This window comes from Bos mutus, chromosome 22 (genome assembly GCF_027580195.1).
Source record: "Bos mutus isolate GX-2022 chromosome 22, NWIPB_WYAK_1.1, whole genome shotgun sequence".
NCBI lineage: Eukaryota > Metazoa > Chordata > Mammalia > Artiodactyla > Bovidae > Bos > Bos mutus.
In genome coordinates this window covers 51,843,191-51,865,183 of record NC_091638.1, presented here as the reverse complement: position 1 = coordinate 51,865,183, position 21,993 = coordinate 51,843,191, and the positions used below count along the sequence as shown (strand labels likewise).

The 21,993-nt window shown below is 47.8% G+C and overlaps 1 pseudogene; it reads left to right on the top strand.

Annotated features, from left to right (window-relative positions):
- Window positions 1–18,557: 18,557 nt before the first annotated feature.
- On the top strand, window positions 18,558–21,658 carry LOC102265790 (serine/arginine-rich splicing factor 3 pseudogene; annotated as a pseudogene).
- Window positions 21,659–21,993: the final 335 nt, after the last annotated feature.

Below are 21,993 nucleotides of genomic sequence, written 5' to 3'. Positions count from 1 at the left end.
TCCCTCCAGGCCTTGGCTCCCAGGAGCAGCTTCCACTTTCTCTGTGCAGGCGAACCGTGTGCGGTCAGCCTTCCATGGGTATCGCCAGCACCGCACTTGTGGGCTCAATAAGAGTGTTGGGAGAACGCAGCTCAGACGCCACCCCAGCAGGCCTTCCCTGACTCTCCTGCGGGGGACGAGGTTCATGTCCTCAGGCTACACGTTCACCAGATGAGCACCTCCTGCCCTGGTCCAAGCCACTTCTGATTCCTCCACCCACAGCGTGCGACGCTGTGTCTTCACTGAGTTGCACACTTCACTGCCTCAACTGGTGCCAGGGCTCATGATCCCCTGGATAGATGACACGGGGACAGGACTGCTGGGTCCCCAAGAGAGGCTGTGCACTTGGAAGCCTGCTCACCTCTGAGAGTCTATGAGCTCTGAGCAGACAAGCTTTCCCACCCTCGTTACCTGTGGTTACATAAAATATGTCTGGGCTCCCCAGGTGGCACTAGTGGTTAAGAACCCACCTGCCAATGCAGGAGACATAAGAGGGTTCAATCCCTGGGTCAGGAAGATCCCCTAGAGGAGGGCATGGCAACCCACTCCAGTATTCTTGCCTGGAAAATCCCATGGACAGAGGAGCCTGGGGGGCTACAGTCCATGGGGTCGCAAAGAGTTGGGACAACACTGAAATGACTTAGCATGCCTGCACAAAATACATCCAGGACTCTCCTGGTGGCTCAGTGGAAAAGTATTTGCCTGGCAATGCAGGGGACACGGGTTTAATTCCTGGCCGAGAAAGATCCCACAGGCCGTGGAGCAACTGAGCCCACACACCACAACTACTGAAACCTTTGCTCCTAAAGCCTGTGCTCCCTATCTGGGGAAGCCACTGCAATAAGAAGCTGGTTGACTGCAATGAAGAGTAGTCCCTGCTGGCCACAACTAGAGAAAGCCCATACAAAGCAATGAAGACCCAGTAGAATAAGAAAGAAAGAAAGAAAGGATTCAGAGTTTTTTTTAAATTTTAATATATAAAAAATATATTTCCAAGAATTCCTGGTTACTTCCCTTTCAAAGGTGCAGCCTCATTTCCATCCCACTGAAGGTGGGCCAGATTTAATGACTTACTTCTACTGTTTAGAATGTGGCAGAAGTGATGCTCGGATTTTGGAGACCAACATATAAAGAGGTTATAGCTTCCTCCTGGCTCCTTCTCGGACCACTCACTCTGGGGGATGTTGGTTACCATGTTTTTAGGACACTTAAGCAGTCCTGTAGAGGAACCCGCAGGGGGAGGAAGGCACATCTCTCACCACCAAAGCCAGCATCAGCTTGCCAGGTAAGTGAGTGAGCCCTGTGAAAGGGGATGCCCCAGGCTTACTGAAGCCTTCAGATGACTGCGGCTCTGGCCCATGTGTGACCACAACACTTGAGACTTCAAGCCAGGCCTGGCCAGCCAAGCCATCCTCAAATTCCTGATCCACAGAAACTGCTAGAGATGATGAATGTTTCTTATCAAATGAAGTCACTGACTTTTGGATAATTTGTTGCATAGCAGAGGATAACTAAGACATTATGCTTCTCCCACTGCTTCTCAACAAGCTCCCTCTGCTTCAGCCATATTGAAACACTCAGTGTTCAAAGCAGTACATTTCTGTTGAGTATCCTGTGTGCCAGCCCAGACACTGCAGACAGGGCACTGACCTGGCTAGACCAGCCTGGCCACTGTCCTCAGGAGCTTAAGAGGTCATGCACCCCAAACATTTATAGATTCTGCTTTGGCCCACATTTTGCCCTCATCTAGAAAGCTTGCCGCAACCCACCCCTTATAGCTTTATCCTGAACATTTTTGAATTGACCTTTCTCCTCCAGCCCTGAACCCAAATGCCTCTTCCATGAAGACTTTTCTGATTGCACCACTGGAAATGAGCTTTCTCAACTCTGAATTCCTGTAACGCTTTATCTCAACCTTAGCTTGCCCACTTAACATCTTCCTTGTACTAATAATTGAATAATTCTAATAATATTAATCATACAACACCTCTGCTGCTGCTGCTGCTGCTAAGTCGCTTCAGTCGTGTCCGACTCTGTGCGACCCCATAGATGGCAGCCCACCAAGCTCCACCTGGGATTCTCCAGGCAAGAACACTAGAGCAGGTTGCCATTTCCTTCTCCAGTGCATGAAAATGAAAAGTGAAAGTGAAGTCGCTCAGTTGTGTCCAACTCTTAGCGACCCCATGGACTGCAGCCTACCAGGCTCCTCCGTCCATGGGATTTTCCAGGCAAGAGTACTGGAGTGGGGTGCCATTGCCTTCTCCTCTACAATCCAGCAATTCTTCTCCAGATAGGTCCTTAACAGAAATGGATGCTCGTGTCCAAAAGTACACTTATACAAAAATGTTCAGAGCGTCTTTATTTGTAAAAAGCAAAAGGTAGAACTAACCTAAAAATCCAGAAAGGAATGGGTAAATGAATTGTGGCACAGTCATAGGTGGAATCCTACACTGCAATAAAAAATTTAAAAAAATAAATAAAAGAACTACCACATGCAACAACATAAAGTCTCAAAAATATTCTATGGAATGAAAAGCTGGACACAAATGAGTTCATAAATGTAATAATAAGTGATCCCATTTATAGACCATTCAAAACAGGCAGAATTAATGATTCCCTCTGGAGGAGGGTACTGCCGAGGGTGGAGGAGTGTGAGGGAATTTTCCGGGCTGCTAAACTCTCTTGATCTGGGTAGTGGTTAAATGGGTGTGTATGTAGGTAAAATTAATTGGGCTGTAATCACATTATATTTTACTGAATGTAAATTATACCTTAATCAAACAAAACAAAGTCTTAGTAATAACCCTGTGCTCAACGCAGTCCTGTCATAAGGAGACCTATAGCACACACATGTTGAGTAACAATCAAGTCACATCAACCGACACACCTCGACCTGCTTTCGTGCTTTGATTCTGACATCAAATCTGATGTATTTTTCCCCCACACATCACCAACCAATTCTCTGACACTAGCTGGGTGTCCTACAGTCCAACTCATTTCCGACACGAACCGACCAGAGAGAGCAGGATAACGTCAGATCACACAGGTTAAGGGCTCAGTCCTACAAGACTGCCCCCAGCCTCTCCAGACACTGACCCCCAGTCCAGCTTGTCACCTGTGCTTCTGACCCACCAGCTACAGAGCAGAGGTTCCAAGGATTCCCTCTTTGGGCTTGATTAACTTGCTAGAACAGCTCATAGAACTCTGAGAAACTTAGAAGAAATTTTTTTTTAATATTTATTTGGCTGCGTCCGGGTCTTAATGTCAGCATGCAAGATCCTTAGTGGTGGCATGCGAACTCTTAGTTGTGGCATATGGGATCTAGTTCCCTGACTAGGGATCGAACCCAGGTCCCCTGTGTTGGGGGCATGGAGTCTTAGCCACTGGACACCAGGGAAGTCCCCTGAGAAACTTTTCACTTCCTAAATCATTGGTTTATTATAAAGGAATATAACTTAGGAACAGCCAGATGCAAGAGATACTCAGGTCAGAGTATTGGGGAAGGGGCTTAAGCTTCCATACCTTCTCTTAGAGCACCACTCTTTCAGGACCTCCACGAATTCACCAACCCAGAGTCTCTCCGAACCCTTCCTTCTGAATTCTTATGAAGACTGCTTTACACAGATGGAATCTATTAAATCTCTGGCAATTGGTCCAACCTCCAGCCCCTCTCCCCTCCCCAGAGTTCAAGGGGGCAGAATCAAAGTTCCAACCTCTAATCACCTGGTTAGTTTCCCTGGCAACCGACCTCCATCCTTAGGTACTTTCCAAAAGTCACTTAGTTAACATAAACTCGGGTGTGGTTGACCAGAGTTTGTTATGAATATCAAGATATCTTTATTGCGCTTTCCGCTTAGGAAATTCCAAGGGATCTAGGAACTCTGTGCCAAGGAATGGAGACGAAGACCAAATATACATTTATTATAAATCACAATAGTACAGTGAAGAGTTTCACTGGGAGGTGGGATTTCAAACAAGTCCAGAGCAGGATTTTACTTGCCAGACTTACCGAAGTTATAGCTTATCTTCCTGAACTTTCTCAGTGGTAGAGTTCAGACTCAAGCATTAAGCATTCTTAGTATTTTTTTTTAAAGTTGTATAACACATATAGAATAAAATGAACCATTTTAATCATGTTTAAAGTCTACAGTTCAGTGGCATTAAGCACCTTCACATTCTTCTGCAACCCACAGCACCATCCATCTCCAGAACTTTTTCACCATCCCATACTAAAATCCTGTACCCATTGAACAATAACCCTCCAGTCCCTCTGCCCCGCCCCCCTGGTAACCATTGTTCTACCTTCTGTGTATGATTTTGACTACTCTGGGTATCAAACATAAACATACAAAATCATACTGTATTTTTTGTGTGTGACTGGCTTATTTCACTTGGCATATGTCTTCAACGTTCATCTACACGTTGTCTACAAGGTGTTGTAGCATGCATTAGAACTGCAATCATTTTTAAGGCTAAATAATAATATTCCATTGCATTTAATAATTTTTTTTTCCCCTGCAAGGAGATCTTAGTTCTCCCATTAGGGATAAAACCCAGGCCCTCAGCAGTGGAAGTATGGTGTCCTAACCACTGGATCACTAGGGAAATACCAAATGCTTTTTGGTAAAATTGATTCTTTTATGAGCATCCTTACCTTAAGCATAGTGAATATTTCTTGATGCTTCAGCATGGACATGCCAAATCCTTCTACCTCTGCCAGTGCCTCAGTTTCTCTCTACAATGAAAGGGCTCACTTGGGTCTTCCTATGGCTATGACTGTGGCTTTTGCCTTCCTTGAAGTTTTACGCCCTGACTCCCTCTCTCCTTATGCAGGAGTGGGAGGATTGTGAGTTCTCTAGACAGAAAAGGGATATAACCTTGAGCAGCGCCTTTTCTTGGCCTGGAAAGCCCATCATAAGGGGTAAGCACAGTATGATAAACAGTAATATTGTACTATCATTATAAATGTGATAAATGTTGCTGTATCAACAATCATATTGCAATATATAGATGTATCCAAGTAACACCTTATATACTTTAAACTTACATAATGTTATACATAAAATTTATTCAACCAAAAAAATTTCTTTCCTTTTTTTTTCATTTTTTCTTTCAACTAAAAAAATTGTAATAAGAAAAGTAAACGGTGGGGGCACAGTTTAAGGAGATGAACTCAGGGAGTCTGAAACCATAGCTAGGAACACACATCTGACACTTGCGTCATGACAGGCCACATCCCTCTCTGTTCAGGCAGGTTGGCTGAAAACCACTTCCAGGCATTTCTTCTGGCACATATCACCCCAGAACCCAGCCAGAGATCAGCACTGATGTCAGTGGGGAATCCCAGGCTATAGGCACTCAGGTCCAAGACCCCGCCTGCAGAGAGGAACGTGGCGGTCTGGTCTAGCTCTTCCGGGCACCCAGATGAGACAAACACTGCCAGAGGCTTGGTTAACAGTTTATGTATGGAAGGAAGCCCCTGCTCCAGACAACGTGTCTGAGATCCCATGAAGGGATACAGCAGGCACCCACGTTCTGTACCGGCCTGTCCCAGACCTGAGACCCACGACCCACGGGTGGGCTCAGCAGCCTTCCTTAAAAGTGTGGGACAGAATATGATGCTGCACACACCAGCATCGCTTTGTAGCTGGGCTCCAGTCCAAGCTCCTTCGTGATGAGCTGTGAGGTCTTTGGATGAAGTATCAAAGCACCAGAACTCAACATGCCCTTGGGAAGTAGAATCAAGGCTCATCACCAGCATCATCATGTTTCAGCCTTGTTGGAAGGGAGAGCAGGTTGACCAGGAGAGGTTGTGGGTTTTGTCATTCATAATACACAAAAAAATGGAGAAGACCAATGGAAAGGAACCTAGCGGGCAGGAGCAGAGAGCTGCTTCCCTGGCTGCTGTAGGCCTGGGAGCAGGTCACACACTCACCAGTCCCGTCCCATTCTCAGCAATCAGAAGCAGCTCTTGTCTAGGTCACTTGCTCAAACTGGGGACTCGCCTGCCCAGTTCAGTCTGGGAAGTCACTGAAGAAGACCCTGCTCAGCCTATGGGCAAGAAAAAGACCCACACTTTGTTCCAAAGTAGAACCAAAGGGGGCTGTGCTCCGTGTGATTCCTCTGGCTCCTCCCTGGGTGCCGGGGATGTTACTCACATCATCAGGAATGAAGCACTGTACGTGGGGGCTAAAGCAGCTGACCGTGAGCACTGGCTTGGTCCGTTAGCAGGCAGTGACCTTGAGCAAGTCGGTTAACCTCTATAAACCCCAAGCTGCTCATCTATAAATCAAGCAAAGGGTTAGTGAGATGGTCAAAGGAGATAACACAAGAAAGCACATTGTCAATGACCAAACTCTATACAAATGACAGGTATTGTGAAAAAATAAAGTGAAAGTGTTAGTCGTTTAGTTGTGTCCCAATCTTTGTGACCCCACGGACTGTAGCCCGCCAGGCTCCTCTGTCCATGGAATTCCCCAAGCAACAATACTGGAGTAGGTAGCTGTTCCCTTCTTCAGGGGATCTTCCTGATCCAGGGATCAAACCTGGGTCTCCTGCATTGCAGGCAGATTCTTTACTGTCTGAGCCAACATATAGGTGTTATAATTATTAAATAGCTATAGTGGTCTTCCTTGGTTGTCCAGTGAATTAAGACTCTGGGCTCCGTATGCAGAAGGCATGGGTTCGATCCCTCACTGGGGAAGATCTCGAGTGCTGCATGGCCAAAACAAAGCACCAAATAACTCCATGGCCAGAGGTTCTGGATTCTGGTATTGTCCTCACCTTTACCTAGAGGAAGTCCCTTCCCTCTCTGCCTACTTAAACAGTTGGACTAGAAGAGTTTCTCTGTTTGATCCAGCCTGATGCTCAATGGGATCACGGTGGGAAAGGCAGGGCTTGTGAACCCTGTGCCGGAGGCCATGCATGGCAAATGGACAGCAGCCACCAGTGCTGAAGGGCCTCAGGAAGAGCCCTCACATGGGGCAGCCTGAGGTCGGGCACTGAGCCAAGCTTCTGGCGGTGCTGGGTTTAAGCAGGGAGGCCTCAGCTCAGCCTCAGTTTCCTGAGCAGCTCCAGGACAAAGCTGGCACGGCGGCATGGAAGGGCCACTCGAAACAGGCCTGGAGTCTGCAGGCCAGGCAGACATGATGTCATCTGTGCATCTGGAAACCACAGACCCGCCCTCCTGGGTCCCCAGCGGCTCTCAGGCTCTCTGGCCAGGATCCCTGAGTTCCGCTCGTGCTCTCTCTCTCTCTCTCTCTTTCTCTCCCCAGCCCTTCACATTCCAGGCTTCCAAGGAACTCAGCCTGGACCTCCTGGGCTTCCGTCCAAGCAGCTCCTTCTAAATCCCCCCACCCCCATGTCTCTTGGGAGTAAACAATATAACTTTAAACAAAGACTGCTGCCTAAGCCTTGAGGAAAATACTGGGCCGGATTCAGGGCTCTGCTGACTGTTTATTTCTTCCTACCCACGCTTTCTGCCAAGATAGAACCTGAGGGGCTGTGTTTATTGCCATCTCCTCTCCCCTCCCAGGCACTGGACAGGGTGCTCACATTTCCCAGGGTTCACACGAGTGCAGCAAGAGTGTGTCAAGTCCGAAACTTGGTTGCTTGATCCCAGCTCCGCCCTCTCGTTAACTGGCAAGTCTCTCAGCCTCTCTGAACCTTAGTTTCTTGGTCTGCAAAATGGGGCCAATAATACTGACATCAGACGGATGCTGTGAGAATGTGCCACTCAGGGCCGGGCTAGCGGCTGCACATGGTGGGTGCCCAACATCCATGACCTTCCTGTTCTCGCCCCCTCTCATCAGACCATGGTTCTCACTCCCCTGGAGGGTGGTCCAAGTTCCCATTGCTGGGCCCCACCACCGGAGCAGCAGTTCTGATTCTCCCATTCAGATTTCTGATTCAGCAGTTGTGAGATTTGCATTTCTAACAAGCCCCCAGGGGCTGCTGCTCCGGTGTTCCAGAGGGTAGTTGAGAACCACTGTACACAGCCCTCTTCTCCCCTGTGAGGAGGAGGTGGAAGGTCTCTACTCCAAGCCTGGCATACAGGGGAGCTCCAGGATGGACTTGGCAAAAGTGAAACACTTCAAGTATTTATTATGTATAATTGGCATATCAAAAAATCCACCCATTTCAAGTGTGCACATTGATAAGCTTTAGTGAATTTGCAGAATTGTGCAATCATCTCCACAATCAGTTTTAAAACATTTCCACCACTCCAAAAAATTCCCCCAGGGCCATCTGTGGTCAATCTGTGTCCACTCCAAGGCCAGGCAACCACTAATCTGCTTTCTGTCTCTAAGTTTTGCTTTTTCTAGAAATCTCATATACACAGACTCAACAATTTGTGGTCCTTTGTGTCCGGCTTCTTCCGGTCAGCATAATGTTTTCGAGGGCCATCCATGCTGTAGCACGTGTCAGGAGTTCATTCCTCTTTATTGCCCAGTACTAGTCCACTGTGTGGGTGCAACACAGTTGGATTATTATCTCGCTTCCCAGGTGGCACAGTGGTAAAGAATCCGCCTGCAAGGCAGGAGACATGGGCTCGATCTCTGGGTCGGGAAGATCCCCTGGAGTAGGAAATGGCCACCCACTGCAGTATTTTTGCCGAGAAAATTCCATGAACAGAGGAGTCTGGAGGGCTACAGTTCATAGGGTCACAAAGAGTCAGACGCGACTGAGTGACTGAGTGCCATGATGGACACCTGAAGTGTTTCCAGTTTTTGGTATTATGAATAACCCTGTTATGAACTTTCCCATACAACCCTTTGTGTGGACATGTGCTTCCAAAGGCTGTCCTTAGAGGTAAACCATAATTCACCAAGTCTCTCCTCCCGAGTCCTCAGGGTGTCTGCCACCAATACTGTTAGCGATTAAGGGCAAAAGGGAGGGCCAGGCTCTCCCGCCAACAGCTAAGACCAAACTTGGACTCTTCCTCAGGCTTTGTCTCCCTGCAGCCTCACCTTACCCACTGGTCATCGCTCTCCCCCGCTATTACCCCAAATGTCATGCCTTGATTTAGAACTGGTGATTAAAGGATTTTGCCTTTCAGTTAAATTAAACTGCTCAAAGCAGCCAGCAGGGAAGAGAATGAAAACAGGATTGACCCAGATTTCTTGATGGTCCTGGAGTGTCTCATCCCTCCTGAGCATCACCGGGCCTAGGTGTCCCCATGGATGCAGCAGAATCTGGTCCCAAAGGAGCATCCTGTGTATGTGCACAGCGGTCAGAGCAAACCGAGGACCCAAACACTGGCCTTCTAATCCCAACACCCCCTGATTCTTGCTGCTATTATAGCTCCCCTGGTTTGGCTGACTTCATATCTGACACAGCAAGATTCTTCCTCTCTCTCAGGGGCATCCCAGCTGCTGTACAGGAAAAGTATTTTTCCTCTCCACTCCCGAATCCTTACATCTGCCACACAAGGGGGACACCAAAGCTGTTATCCTGGACACATACACTGTCCCTTGCAAGGGCCCCAAAGGAATCAGTGGAGCAAAGGCTGATTGGCTAAGGCCCTTTGCCCTGAGCCAGTTCCCCTTCTCCCATTTCAGGAAACCTCTCCTGTGTCCAGGTAGTTTTTGGCTCATATCTTGAGCATTTGGGAGAGGAGGTTCTGGCCTCAGAGTTCAAATATCTGGGCTTACGTTCCTGTGTGGACTTGTGGCAGCAGCGACCTTGGGCTCTTTCCTATGATGAAGGTGATGTTTTTCATCCCGCCAACTTCCGGGTGCAGATTAGATAAGAGGAAGAGATTGGTTGGGTGCAGCTGCTCTGGCAACCCGTGGGGGATATGTAGGTCCCAGGTCAAAGAGATTCAGAGAGAGGTAAAGACTTCACTTCTGGCACCAGTGTGGGTAGAAACAAGGACCCTTTCAGGGAAACGGCCTCTCAGGAAACTGCATCCTTGACTTGCTCTCTGGATTTGTCAAGTTAAACGGTGGCCCTGCCAGGAGTTATAGAGATGCATCAGAATGGTGGATTATAGTTGTGTTTTTATGTAGTAATTAGAGGCTGGGTGACAGGGTGGACAGTGCCTGTGCATATAGTGCAGATGCTGAAACTGAAGCTCCAATACTTAGGCCACCTGATGTGAAGAGATGACTCATTGGAAAAGACCCTGATGCTGGGAAAGACTGAAGGCAGAAGGAGAAGGGGACAACAGGGATGAAATGATTGGACAGCATCACCAATTCAATGGACATGAGTTTGAGTAAACTCCAGGAGGTAGTGGAGGACAGAGGAGCCTGGTGTTCTACAGTCCGTGGGGTGAACAACAGTAACAGCAGTAGTGCAGAATGGATTATAACAAGTAGCTGAGAATGAAGCCGGGAGTGTGAATCCTAGCCCTGCTACCTACTAGGTATGTGACCTTAGGCAAATTACTTAACATCTCTGGGCCTCAGTTTTCTCATCTATACAGTGGAAATAATCATCTCACAAGGTTACAGTGAACACTAAGCGAGAGAACGTTTGTGAAATTCTCAGCTCATTGTGTGCTGTGTGCTTGGTCTCTCAGTCATGTCCGACTCTTGCAACCCCATAGACTGTAGCCTGCCAGGCTCCTCTATCCATGGGATTCTCCCGGCAAGAATACTGAAGTGGGTTGCCATTTCCTTCTCCAGGGGATCTTCCCACCCAAGGATTGAACCCAGGCCTACCCCATTGCGGGCGGATTCTTTAACAGCTGAGCCACTAGGGAAGCCCAAGAATACTGGAGTGGGTAGCCTATCCTCTAGCGGATCTTCCTGACCCAGGGATTGAACCAGGGTCTCCTGCATTGCAGGCAGATTCTTTACCAACTAAGCTATCAGGAAAGCCCATTAGCTGACAGTAAAGGTATCGTTAGCTGATAGTAAACGTGCCAAAAGTGGCACTTTTCTTGTTTATACTTTATTTATTTTTTTTTAACTTTACAATATTGTATTGGTTTTGCCATATATTGAAATGAATCCGCCACAGGTATACATGTGTTCCCCATCCTGAACCCTCCTCCCTCCTCCCTCCCCATAACATCCTTCTGGGTCGTCCCAGTGCACCAGCCCCAAGCATCCAGTATCGTGCGTCAAACCTGGACTGGCAACTCGTTTCATATATATTATACATATTTCAATGCCATTCTCCCAAATCATCCCACCCTCTCCCTCTCCCACAGAGTCCAAAAGACTGTTCTATACATCAGTGTCTCTTTTGCTGTCTCGTATACAGGGTTATTGTTACCATCTTTCCAAATTCCATATATATGTGTTAGTATACTGTATTGGTGTTTTTCTTTCTGGCTTACTTCACTCTGTATAATAGGCTTCAGTTTCATCCACCTCATTAGAACTGATTCAAATGTATTCTTTTTAATGGCTGAGTAATACTCCATTGTGTATATGTACCACAGCTTTCTTATCCATTCATCTGCTGATGGGCATCTAGGTTGCTTCCATGTCCTGGCTATTCTAAACAGTGCTGCGATGAACATTGGGGTACACGTGTCTCTTTCAATTCTGGTTTCCTCAGTGTGTATGCCCAGCAGTGGGATTGCTGGATCATAAGGCAGTTCTATTTCCAGTTTTTTAAGGAATCTCCACACTGTTCTCCATAGTGGCTGTACTAGTTTGCATTCCCACCAACAGTATAGGAGGGTTCCCTTTTCTCCACACCCTCTGCAGCATTTATTGCTTGTAGACTTTTGGATCGCAGCCATTCTGACTGGTGTGAAATGGTACCTCATTGTGGTTTTGATTTGCATTTCTCTGATAATGAGTAATGTTGAGCATCTTTTCATGTGTTTGTTAGCCATCTGTATGTCTTCTTTGGAGAAATGTCTGTTTAGTTCTTTGGCCCATTTTTTGATTGGGTCACTTATTTTTCTGGAATTGAGCTGTAGGAGTTGCTTGTATATTTTTGAGATTAGTTGTTTGTCAGTTGCTTCATTTGCTATTATTTTCTCCCATTCTGAAGGCTGTCTTTTCACCTTGCTTATAGTTTCCTTTGTTATGCAGAAGCTTTTAAGTTTAATTAGGTCCCATTTGTTTATTTTTGCTTTTATTTCCAATATCCTGGGAGGTGGGTCATAGAGGATCCTGCTGTGATGTATGTCGGAGAGTGTTTTGCCTATGTTCTCCTCTAGGAGTTTTATAGTTTCTGGTCTTACGTTGAGATCTTTAATCCACTTTGAGGTTATTTTTGTGTATGGTGTTACAAAGTGTTCTAGTTTCATTCTTTTACAAGTGGTTGACCAGTTTTCCCAGCACCACTTGCTAAAGAGATTGTCTTTAATCCAGTGTATATTCTTGTCTCCTTTGTCAAAGATAAGGTGTCCATAGGTGCGTGGATTTATCTCTGGGCTTTCTGTTTTGTTCCATTGATCTATATTTCTGTCTTTGTGCCAGTACCATACTGTCTTGATGACTGTGGCTTTGTAGTAGAGCCTGAAGCCAGGCAGGTTGCTTCCTCCAGTTCCATTCTTCTTTCTCAAGATCGCTTTGGCTATTCGAGGTTTTTTGTATTTCCATACAAATTGTGAAATTATTTGTTCTAGCTCTGTGAAGAATGTACTTTATTTTTAATAAAGCATTTACTGGGACCTCCCTGGTAGTCCAGTAGCTAAGACTCCGTACTCCCAATGCAGGGTACACAGGTTTAATCCCTGGTCAGGGAAACTAGATCCCACGTGTCACAACTAAAACCCAGCACAGCTGAATAAATAACAGGAAAAACAAATAAGGGGGGAAATTGTTATAAATGAAGTATTTTGAAAAAAAAGAAAAAAGCATTTCCTGAGTGCCTGCTATCCATTCGATCATCCACTGGTTTGTTCATTCATTTATTTGTTCATCAATGGCACCCCACTCCAGTACTCTTGCCTGGAAAATCCCATAGATGGAGGAGCCTGGTGGGCTGCAGTCCATGGGGTCGCTGAAAGTTGGACACGACTGAGCGACTTCACTTTCACCTTTCACTTTCATGCATTGGAGAAGGAAATGGCAACCCACTCCACTGTTCTTGCCCAGAGAATCCCAGTGACGGGGGAGCCTGGTGGGCTGCCATCTATGGGGTCACACAGAGTCAGACACGACTGAAGCGACTTAGCAGCTTAGCAGCAGTCAATAGAAACCTTCAAGTGTCAACAGTGTGCCGGAATCTGTGAAATGCACTAGAAATAAAAACAGTACAGTGCTGGGACTTCTCTGGTGGTGCAGTACATAGGAATCCACCTGCAAATGCAGGGGACAGGGGTTCGATCCCTGGGCGAAGATTCCACATGCCAAGGAGCAACTGAGCCCACGGGCCACAACTACTGAAGCCCACACTCCCTAGAGCAGCACACCGCAACTACTGATGCCTGGGCACCTAGAGCCCGTGCTCTGCAACAAGAGAAGCCACCACGATGAGAAGCCTGCACACGGCAAGGAAAGGTAGCACCTGCTTGCCGAAACTAGAGAAAGCCCACGCATGGCAAAGAAGACTCAGTGCAATCAAAAAATAAATAAAACTTTAAAAACTAGTACCGTGCTTGACCGTTTTTAAAGCTCTTTTCCACGCACTGCCTTGTTTTACCTTCCGGCTACTTTCAGTCTGATGATAGGAGAACAGAGGCTCTGAGGACGTGGTGATTTGTCCATGATCCCAACTAAACGGTGGCACAACGGCCTCCAATGACTGTTTTCAGACACACAATCCATTTTACTTTACAGGACACTTCACTGCTGGAAGGACAGGGTCATTAATAAATGAGTAAGCCTGGGCCTCTCCCCACCAGTCTCCACAGTCTGTGCTCCTGGGACGCAGGACGCCTCCCCTCATTGTAGTCTTTTCCCCACGGCCCTACTGGAGTTGCTGGTTCTGATTCATCTCTGTATGCCAGGAGGCGCCTGCCCAGAACACAGAACGGCCTCTGCATGATGCCTGTGTCCAGCTGGGTTCTCAGCTGCCAATGATGGGGCAGGGCCCAGGGCCCAGGCGGTGCCCCAGCTATAAAGAGGCTGAGAAAGCTTAGGTCTGGCTTCTACCTGGAGGAGTGGGACTCAGAGTGGGGAATGTTCAGAGGTTCTGGGAAGCCAAAGAGCATGCCATGGGTGCTGTGTCCTGGCCTGAATTTGATTCTGCCTGACTGGGGAGACCCATAAATATTTATCCTAATTAAAGGGTAATTCTACTTTCTGCAGAGCCTCAGTGCCTCTATGGGAGATCAGGGCCAGGATCCAAGACTTCTGTGTTCAGATGGAGTCCTGGCCAAGGAGGCCTTTGAGCTGGTCTTGGACAGAAGGCCTTACTCTGCACAGTCACAGAGACACATGGGCTCCTGGCCCTGCCCCACCCACATGCAGGGGCAGGACGCACTGGCATCTGGCCACTCCCAGGCGAGGTGGGAGCCTCAATACCTAGAGGCCTGTGCAGCTCCTGCCTGGACGCCAGTGTTGGGAGGAGTCATCGAGTGTGACACTGAGCAACCCACTAACAGCGCCCAGCTAAGCTGCAGGTTCTGGGGGTGATCCTGTCCCCCACCCTAAAAAGTACACAACTCCTCTACCCAGCTCAGTTTCTCCAACACTGTTGAGAATACAGAGAGCCAGAGAAACACGAAGATAATAAGTAAGAGAAATGGTAGCTAAGATAAACATGATATAGTCACATGGCCAGGGTTTCTCTGATGGCTTAGCAGGTAAAGAATCCACCTGCAATGCAGGAGTTGCAGGTTCGATCCCTGGTTTGGGAAGATCCCCTGGAGAAGGGAATGGCAACCCACTCCAGTATTCTTGCCTGAAAAATCCCATGGACAGAAGAGCTTGGTGGGCTACAGTCCACGGGGTCGCAAAGAGCTGGACACGGCTGAGCGCACAGTCGCACAGCCAAACCCATGAGAGAATAGAGGAGAGGTGATTAATGCTGCCCCGGGGCCTGAGGAGGCTGGAGAGGAGGACTGGGCCCGGTGGTGAGAAGGACTGGCAGAAGTTTGCTATGCAAGGCAGGGGAAGGAAAGGTGTTTCACAGGAGGGAACAGTGGGCTGTAAACAGGCAAATCACTGAGGCGCGCTGGGGACGGACAGGAGGCAGGAAGCAGGCAGGAAAGGCCAGTAGGGCAAACCAGAACATGAGACCTTGCCGCGACCTTCAGACAGAGACCAAGCTGCCTGGGAAGTTGTGGCATCTTGCATTTGAAAGGAAAATGAACATCTAGCCTGAGAAATAAAGCTGTGTATGTAATGCCCACTCTGTGCTCACTGGTTTACAAGCTTTTCCTCCACACCATGCAACGTGCACGCTTTACAGGTGTGGACACGACACAGAGCCATGGTTTTTCTACGGTACTAGCCCTGTCTGAGGGGCAGCAGGGCATAAGGAACCCCCACAGAACCATAGCAGTTCCTTGAGGGTGAGGACTCCCTTACATGGAAGGAAGCAACTTGGAGCTGTTTAAAGAGTTCGGGACTTCCCTCATGGTCCAGTGGCCAAGACTCAAGAACCCAGGGCGGGGGGCCCAGGTTCGATCCCTGTTCAGGGAACTAGATCCCATGTGCCACAACAAAGACCTGGTGCAGCCAAATCAATCCATAAATATATAAAGAGTCTGCTCTTCTGAACTGAAGATCTGAAACCTGGGCCCCTGCTCTGGGCCACCATAGCGCCATCCAAGGTCACTGAGCCCAACACCTTGAATGGGCCACCTGTCAAGGATCCCCCAGACTGAGGCTTCTCAGCGGCAGCGCCCATGTGCCTCGTGCGTGGTGCTCAGTGGCAACTGTTAGATGAAGCTTCCTGCAAAGAATTCTTCCAGTGGTCTGCTGGCTGCAGCCAACGCCTCAGGAAGTAGCTCCCAGTCTCTCTGGTTCACCAAAGTCACAGGGAGAGGGTGGGGCCCCCCTCCACTTCCATGGTGCCACCCAGGGGTGAGAGTGCTGCTGGAGCCCCCAGGCAGCTGAGTCAGGGTTGGGGAGGGCTTCCTGGAGTAGGAGATCCAAGAGCCTAGGTTTCCCCACGAGGCGGGGGTGGGGTGCAGGGTGGGGGTGGGGAGGGGGAGGGGGGATGGGTGGGGCTCGGGAGTGAGGAGGGGTCTGGTGGGGGCCACCTGGAGAGGGCTCTGGCGGGGTGGGGATGGAGGTGGCCCCACCTCTCAGGGCTGCATTTCCCCTGTGCTTCTGCTGCCTCAGCAGGCTTGCCCAAGGTGGTGGGTGTTGAGAGAGGGTGGAGGGGGCAAAGGAACCAGCTCTCCCTGAGCCGGGGTATGGATCAGGCCCTCTGGAGCTACGTGCCAGCCTCAGCTGTTATTTGTGGTAACTTCCAGCCCCTCCAGGCCTGTTTGTCGTTGCTGTTTAGTCACTAAGTCGTGTCCGACTCTTTTGCAGCCCCATGGACTGTAGCCCACCAGGCTCTTCTGTCTGTTGGGTTTCCGAGGCAAGAATACAGAGTAGGTTGCCGTTTCCTCCTTCAGGAGATCTTTCCAACCCAGGGGTTGAACCCACCTCTCCTGCATTGGCAGGCGGAGTCTTTACCCCTGAGCCACCTGGGAAGCCCCCAGGCCTATTTACTCATCTGCAAAATAGGCTCAATAATGGGGTTTCCTGAGGACTCTGTGGAAGGTGATTTTTGCTGCTCTTTGCATTTGTCTGTTGTTTCTGAGTTCTGTGGAGGTTGAGCGATGAACCCACTGGACCCTCTGTGTCAGATTCACAATAGTCAGATCTGGCATTTTTGAGCACTTACTGGAACCGTCCTAAGTTCCTTATGTGTATTGTCATTTCGTTCTCACACCACCCTGCTATTAGCTGTGTTTTGCAGATAATGAATGTGAGCTTTCCATCCACCCATTCCCTCACCCAGCACTGCTCATCAGATGCCCGGTGGCCTAGGCTTCGGGTCAGCCCACACTCGTCAGCACACCTGGCTTCCCGAGCCAGCCAGATGTCTGGGCAGGCCTTGCAGCTCCCAGACCTGTCGTCGCACCCTCTTTCGGCCCCGCCTGGCCGCTTTCCCTACTCACCTGGCTAGCTTGGCGGCTGCCAAGGCTTGTCAAGCTTCCCCCCTCCACAACCCAGTTGTTTGGGTGCTGGCAAATGCCAGGCTGGTGAGCAGCCCCAGCTTCCACCGGCCCAGCTGCCCTTGCCCTCAAGGTGCAGGGTAGGCGTGGGGCAGGGAGTAGGGGAGAGACAGGGTGTCTCCCAGGCTGGGAATTGCTGAGACGGAACTGTAGCTGAATCACAGCATTAACTCACCCAGAACTGTGTGTGTCAGTCGCTCAGTCGTGTCCGACTCTTTGTGACCCCGTGGACTGTAGCCTGCCAGGCTTCTCAGTCCTTGGGATTCTCCAAGCAAGAATACTAGAGTGGCTGCCATTCCCTTCTCCAAGGGATCTTCCCAACCGAGGGATTGAACCCGGGTCTACTGCACCGCAGGCAAATTCTTTACCATCTGAGCCACCAGGGAAGTCCAGGACTGGGGCTCAGGAAAACAAACACCTATGCATGTCGGGGGAGAGACCCAGCATCCCTGGAACATGAGTGGCCAGGAGGTGTCCTCTGCCGAGGTGCAGGCACAATTTACTTCCCTCTCTGAATTTAAGTGTTCCCAACTTCTTCCCTTGTTCTGAAACCAGCATGAGCCCAAGGAAGAGAAGGCAAGGGAGAGTTTCCCCAGATAAATCAGGAAGTGAAGTCTCATGGGAATGGAGTGGTGTTTCAGCCACCTAGAAGTGGCTTCTGGGCTCAGGGAGCTGAAGCCCAAATCCAGAACTGACAGTCTTAGGAAGGCAGCTTGGATGTGGGAGGACTAAGTAAGGCAACTGAAGCACAAACATCAACTCCCACCTCTGCTGTTGGTGGCCAAGTAAGCAAAAGTGACTCACCTATAGATGAGCATAAGTGTCCTCATCCCTGAGATGGGAGCAACCCCACCGCGTGAGAATCAAGTGAGGATGACCACAGAGGAGACACCAGCGCCCGCAAAACCAGTCCTCAGCAACCCAGCTCCACAGGAAAAGGGCTACAGGCAAATAGGTTTGGAAAACACTCTCTCCTCTCTGGAAATGTGTCCCACAGGTAAAGGATTTGGAGAAGCCCTGTAATAAGGAAAGTATGTGGAAGTTAATGCCGGGTTTCCCCAACTTGGCCCAGGAAGGAAGCATTCTGTGGTGGTGGTGCTCTGAGTGCCCTGTATGCGAACTTCAGGTGGCCGTGGCATTTGGAAAAGGGCAAGTTGTCCACTTTCGTGGGGGAGAGGAGTCAACTAAGAGAAGGGTGGCAGCAGCCTGGAAACCGGGTGGGCCTTCAACACGCTCCTACACTGGTGGGTGGAAGTGGACATGAACAGGGCTGCACTGAAGGCAGGGGGGCCAGGCCGATTAAAACGTCAAAGTCTCCGCCGCTTGATCTCTAGGAACAAATCCACTTTAGGAACTTATCCTGCCTAACTGCTTGCACTGAACTGTATGTACAAGAATCTTCACTGAAGATCATGTGTAAATACTAAAAGGGAAAAAAAAAGTGAACAATCGAGACATCCAGCCCTAGGGGAGCATTTGAGCGATGACTGTCTATGCGTACGGCAGCCACGCATATGGCAGCCTGGACCGTTACCATGGATACAGCGTGGCTGTGCACTCTGATGGGCAAGACCTCCCAGATGTGCACTTCCACAGAAAAAGAACTTTCTCTCCTGTCTTTATATATATATATATATATATATATATATACACACACACATATATATATATGTCTTATTTTATATTCAAGTAACACTTCAGTGAACATTCTTGTATTATACCTCATGTAAGTATTTACAGAGGAATAAATTCCTAGAAGTGAAATTGCCATATCAAAAAAAAATTTAATTCATGTTGATGCTTGGCAGAAACCAACACAATATTGTAAAGCAATTATCCTTCAATTAATAATAAATAAAATTTAATTATAAAAGTTTAGATATTTTTATTTATATATAGTATATATATAGAGAGATACATGTAGACATATAGATCTGGGTGCATGTATATATGCATATATTTATTAGTGTAATATGTATATATACATACGTGTACTATATAGGTGGACCTATATATGCAACCTACTTATACAAAGATATATGTGTGTGTGTGAATACAGATAGAAATGACACACACCCATATTCATATGTACCCAATATCAATACTATAACCACATAGAAAAGTATCCAGAAAGGGATATGACAAACTTAACAGAGGCTCTCTCTTCAGAGGGACATGTGTGATTAGGAATAAGGCGGGGAGGACAATGACACTTAACAGCATTATCATCCTGCTTTTATTTTTTACAGTGAACCAATTTCAACAGTAATGAAACTGTCTTTTTCTTTTTGGCCAAGTCATGCAGCATGGAGGATCTTAGTTTCCCAACGAAGGATCGAATCTGGGCCCCCTGCACTGGAAGAACGGAGTCTTAAACACTGGACCACCAGGGAAGTCCCAAGATGTCTTAAAAAAAACCCACTAAAACTAGACTGAGGAGGTTGGCTTTGCTTTGGCAGCCAACTCAAAGCCTTTGTTTTTTCGTAACCTGAAGCCACGGGTGTTTGTTATGAATACAAGCGTCAAATGACAATTGGATCCCAAGATTCATTGCTTTTGGTTTCAATAGAAAAATCACTTTTTTTGGTTTGTATTTGAAAAATACCAAAGATCGCAATAATGTGTAACATACCACTTACAAGAATATATTGAAAGAAAGATGTCCGAACTACCTTTGTTAACCTGAGCAGTCTTCTCTCTGAAAATAACACTCCTAACAGTCTCCAGGGAACAGGGTGGCGCAGATTCCGAGTGGAAGTCTTGTGAGGCTGTGGGGCACTCTCAGAGCCTGTCTGCTATGCGTTCATGGTCCCTGGTCTCCGGAGCACACAGCCTAGCGGGGGCATGTGAGCCAGCAGTGCCCACCTGCCGTGTTCCCACACTCACATCTGTGTATTGGCCACTGTGCTTGGTCCCCAGGCCCTGTTGCATTACTGACCTTCTGGGATTCTTTCCCATGCTTTTGAAGTGTATCCTTTAGAAGAAGTTCACGTAGTTCGGTTTTCTTGGTGGGGAACTCGCTGTTTTTGTTTATCTGTGATTCTCTTCCTTTTGCTCTCCTTCTTGCAAGGTGGTTTTGCCAGTTACACATTCTAACTTGACCATCTACGGTTCGTGGACAGCCTCCTCTAGTCTTAAGTCTCCCACTGTTGCTGGTGAACAGCTGTTAAATTGTCCCTGTGTTAAATGCTCTGGCTTTCAATCCAGAATGAGCCCAAAAATCCTCCGTCTTTGGTATTCTGCCCACATTATGTGCCCAGCTGTGGCTTTCTTCTTGTTTACTCTGTTTAGGATTCATGGGTTTTCTTGATTTTGTGGATTCAAGTTTTTCATCAGGCACTCTTCCTTTAAAAATTAACTTTCTTCCATTTTCTCTATTCTTTCCTTTGGGGACTCAAATTTGATGTAGCGAGACCTTTTCATTATATTCTGTTTCTCCTCTCTTTCTACCTCTTTCCTACTCTCCTCATCAGTATAAGTACAATAAACATCTGTCTTACCGTTACATTCTAAAGAATTTTCTGGCATATTTCTCCAGTGCATTATCTCTTCAGTTGGGTCTCATCTATAATTTAACTCATCAACTGAGTTTTAAATTTCAATAATTATATTATTCATTTTTACAAGAATAAATGAATTTTCTGGAAAAGAAGGGCATTCCTTGGGGGTGTCAGCAAAGGTGAGAACAGGGGCACAAGAAAGGGAGAGGAGTCCTGGGTCAGAGGGACGGGGGTGCTGTCCAAGTCCATTTTTTATTAGATAAGACCTCTGCTGCCAATTTCATGGATGCCTAGTGTGTGAGAGCATCCAGGGGTGCCAGGCGGGAGGGGACCAGGAAGACCCAGCCTAGGGTGTGTGGATTTGAACCTCCCCATTTTTAACCCAAGATCTCAAAAGACTTCATGATTCTGGTCCATTAGACTGTCAAGTTAATGCAGGTAATTTTGGAAACAGTGGTAACAAGACCGAACTGGAACAAGCTTCTGGCTCTTATGGGCTTCCCTTGCGGCTCAGCTGGTAAAGAATCCGCCTGCAATGTGGAAGACCTGGCTTCGACCCCTGGGTTGGGAAAATTCCCTGAAGAAGGGAAAGAAAGGCTACCCTCTCCAGTATTCTGGCCTGGAGAATTCCATGGATTGTACAGTCCATGGGGTCACAAAGAGTCAGACACGACTGAGTGACTTTCACTTTGGCTATTTATAGACCACTCCAAAGTGTGACCCTCCTGGCTTGGCTTTTGTTGAATTTGAAGATCCTGGAGATGCAGCTGATGCTGTCTGAGAGCTAGACGGAGGAACACCGTGGCTGCCAAGGAAGAGCGGAACTCTCGAATGGTGAAAAGAGAAGCAGAAATCATGGCCCACCTTCTTCTTGGGGTCGTTGCCCTCCAGATGATTACGGGAGGAGTCCTTCATCTCCATGCACATCTCCAAGACGGAGATGCTTCTCCCAGAGCCAGAGCAAGTCCCTTTCTAGAGACAGGAGAAGAGAGAGATCACTGTCCCAGTAGAGAAATCACAAGCTGTCTGGTTCTTTCTAGATCTTTCTAGACCTAGCAGGTCTAGGTCAAATGAAAGGAAATAGACCTCTGAAGTCCAGAAAGGCACACAACTAGTTAGGGGCAGAGCCAGGATTGAAACATAGATCTTCTTATTTCTTTAGGGTCTAGCAGTTGGTCAGGACCACCCAAGAGGGAAGGGATTAGATACTGAAAAGACTGAGATGGATTCCAGTCCGTGTCATCCAAAATAAACTACGAATGAAGTATAGAGAGACCCAACAAAGATCAGTTGTTCTTCCATGACTACTTTGACATATTTATTTTAAAAAGTATACACTGATAACCCACCTGAATCCTCCTCTTTTTGTTTCCCCTTTTGGTGCCCCTGCTTTGTGGTACACGAAGCACACTTTCAAAC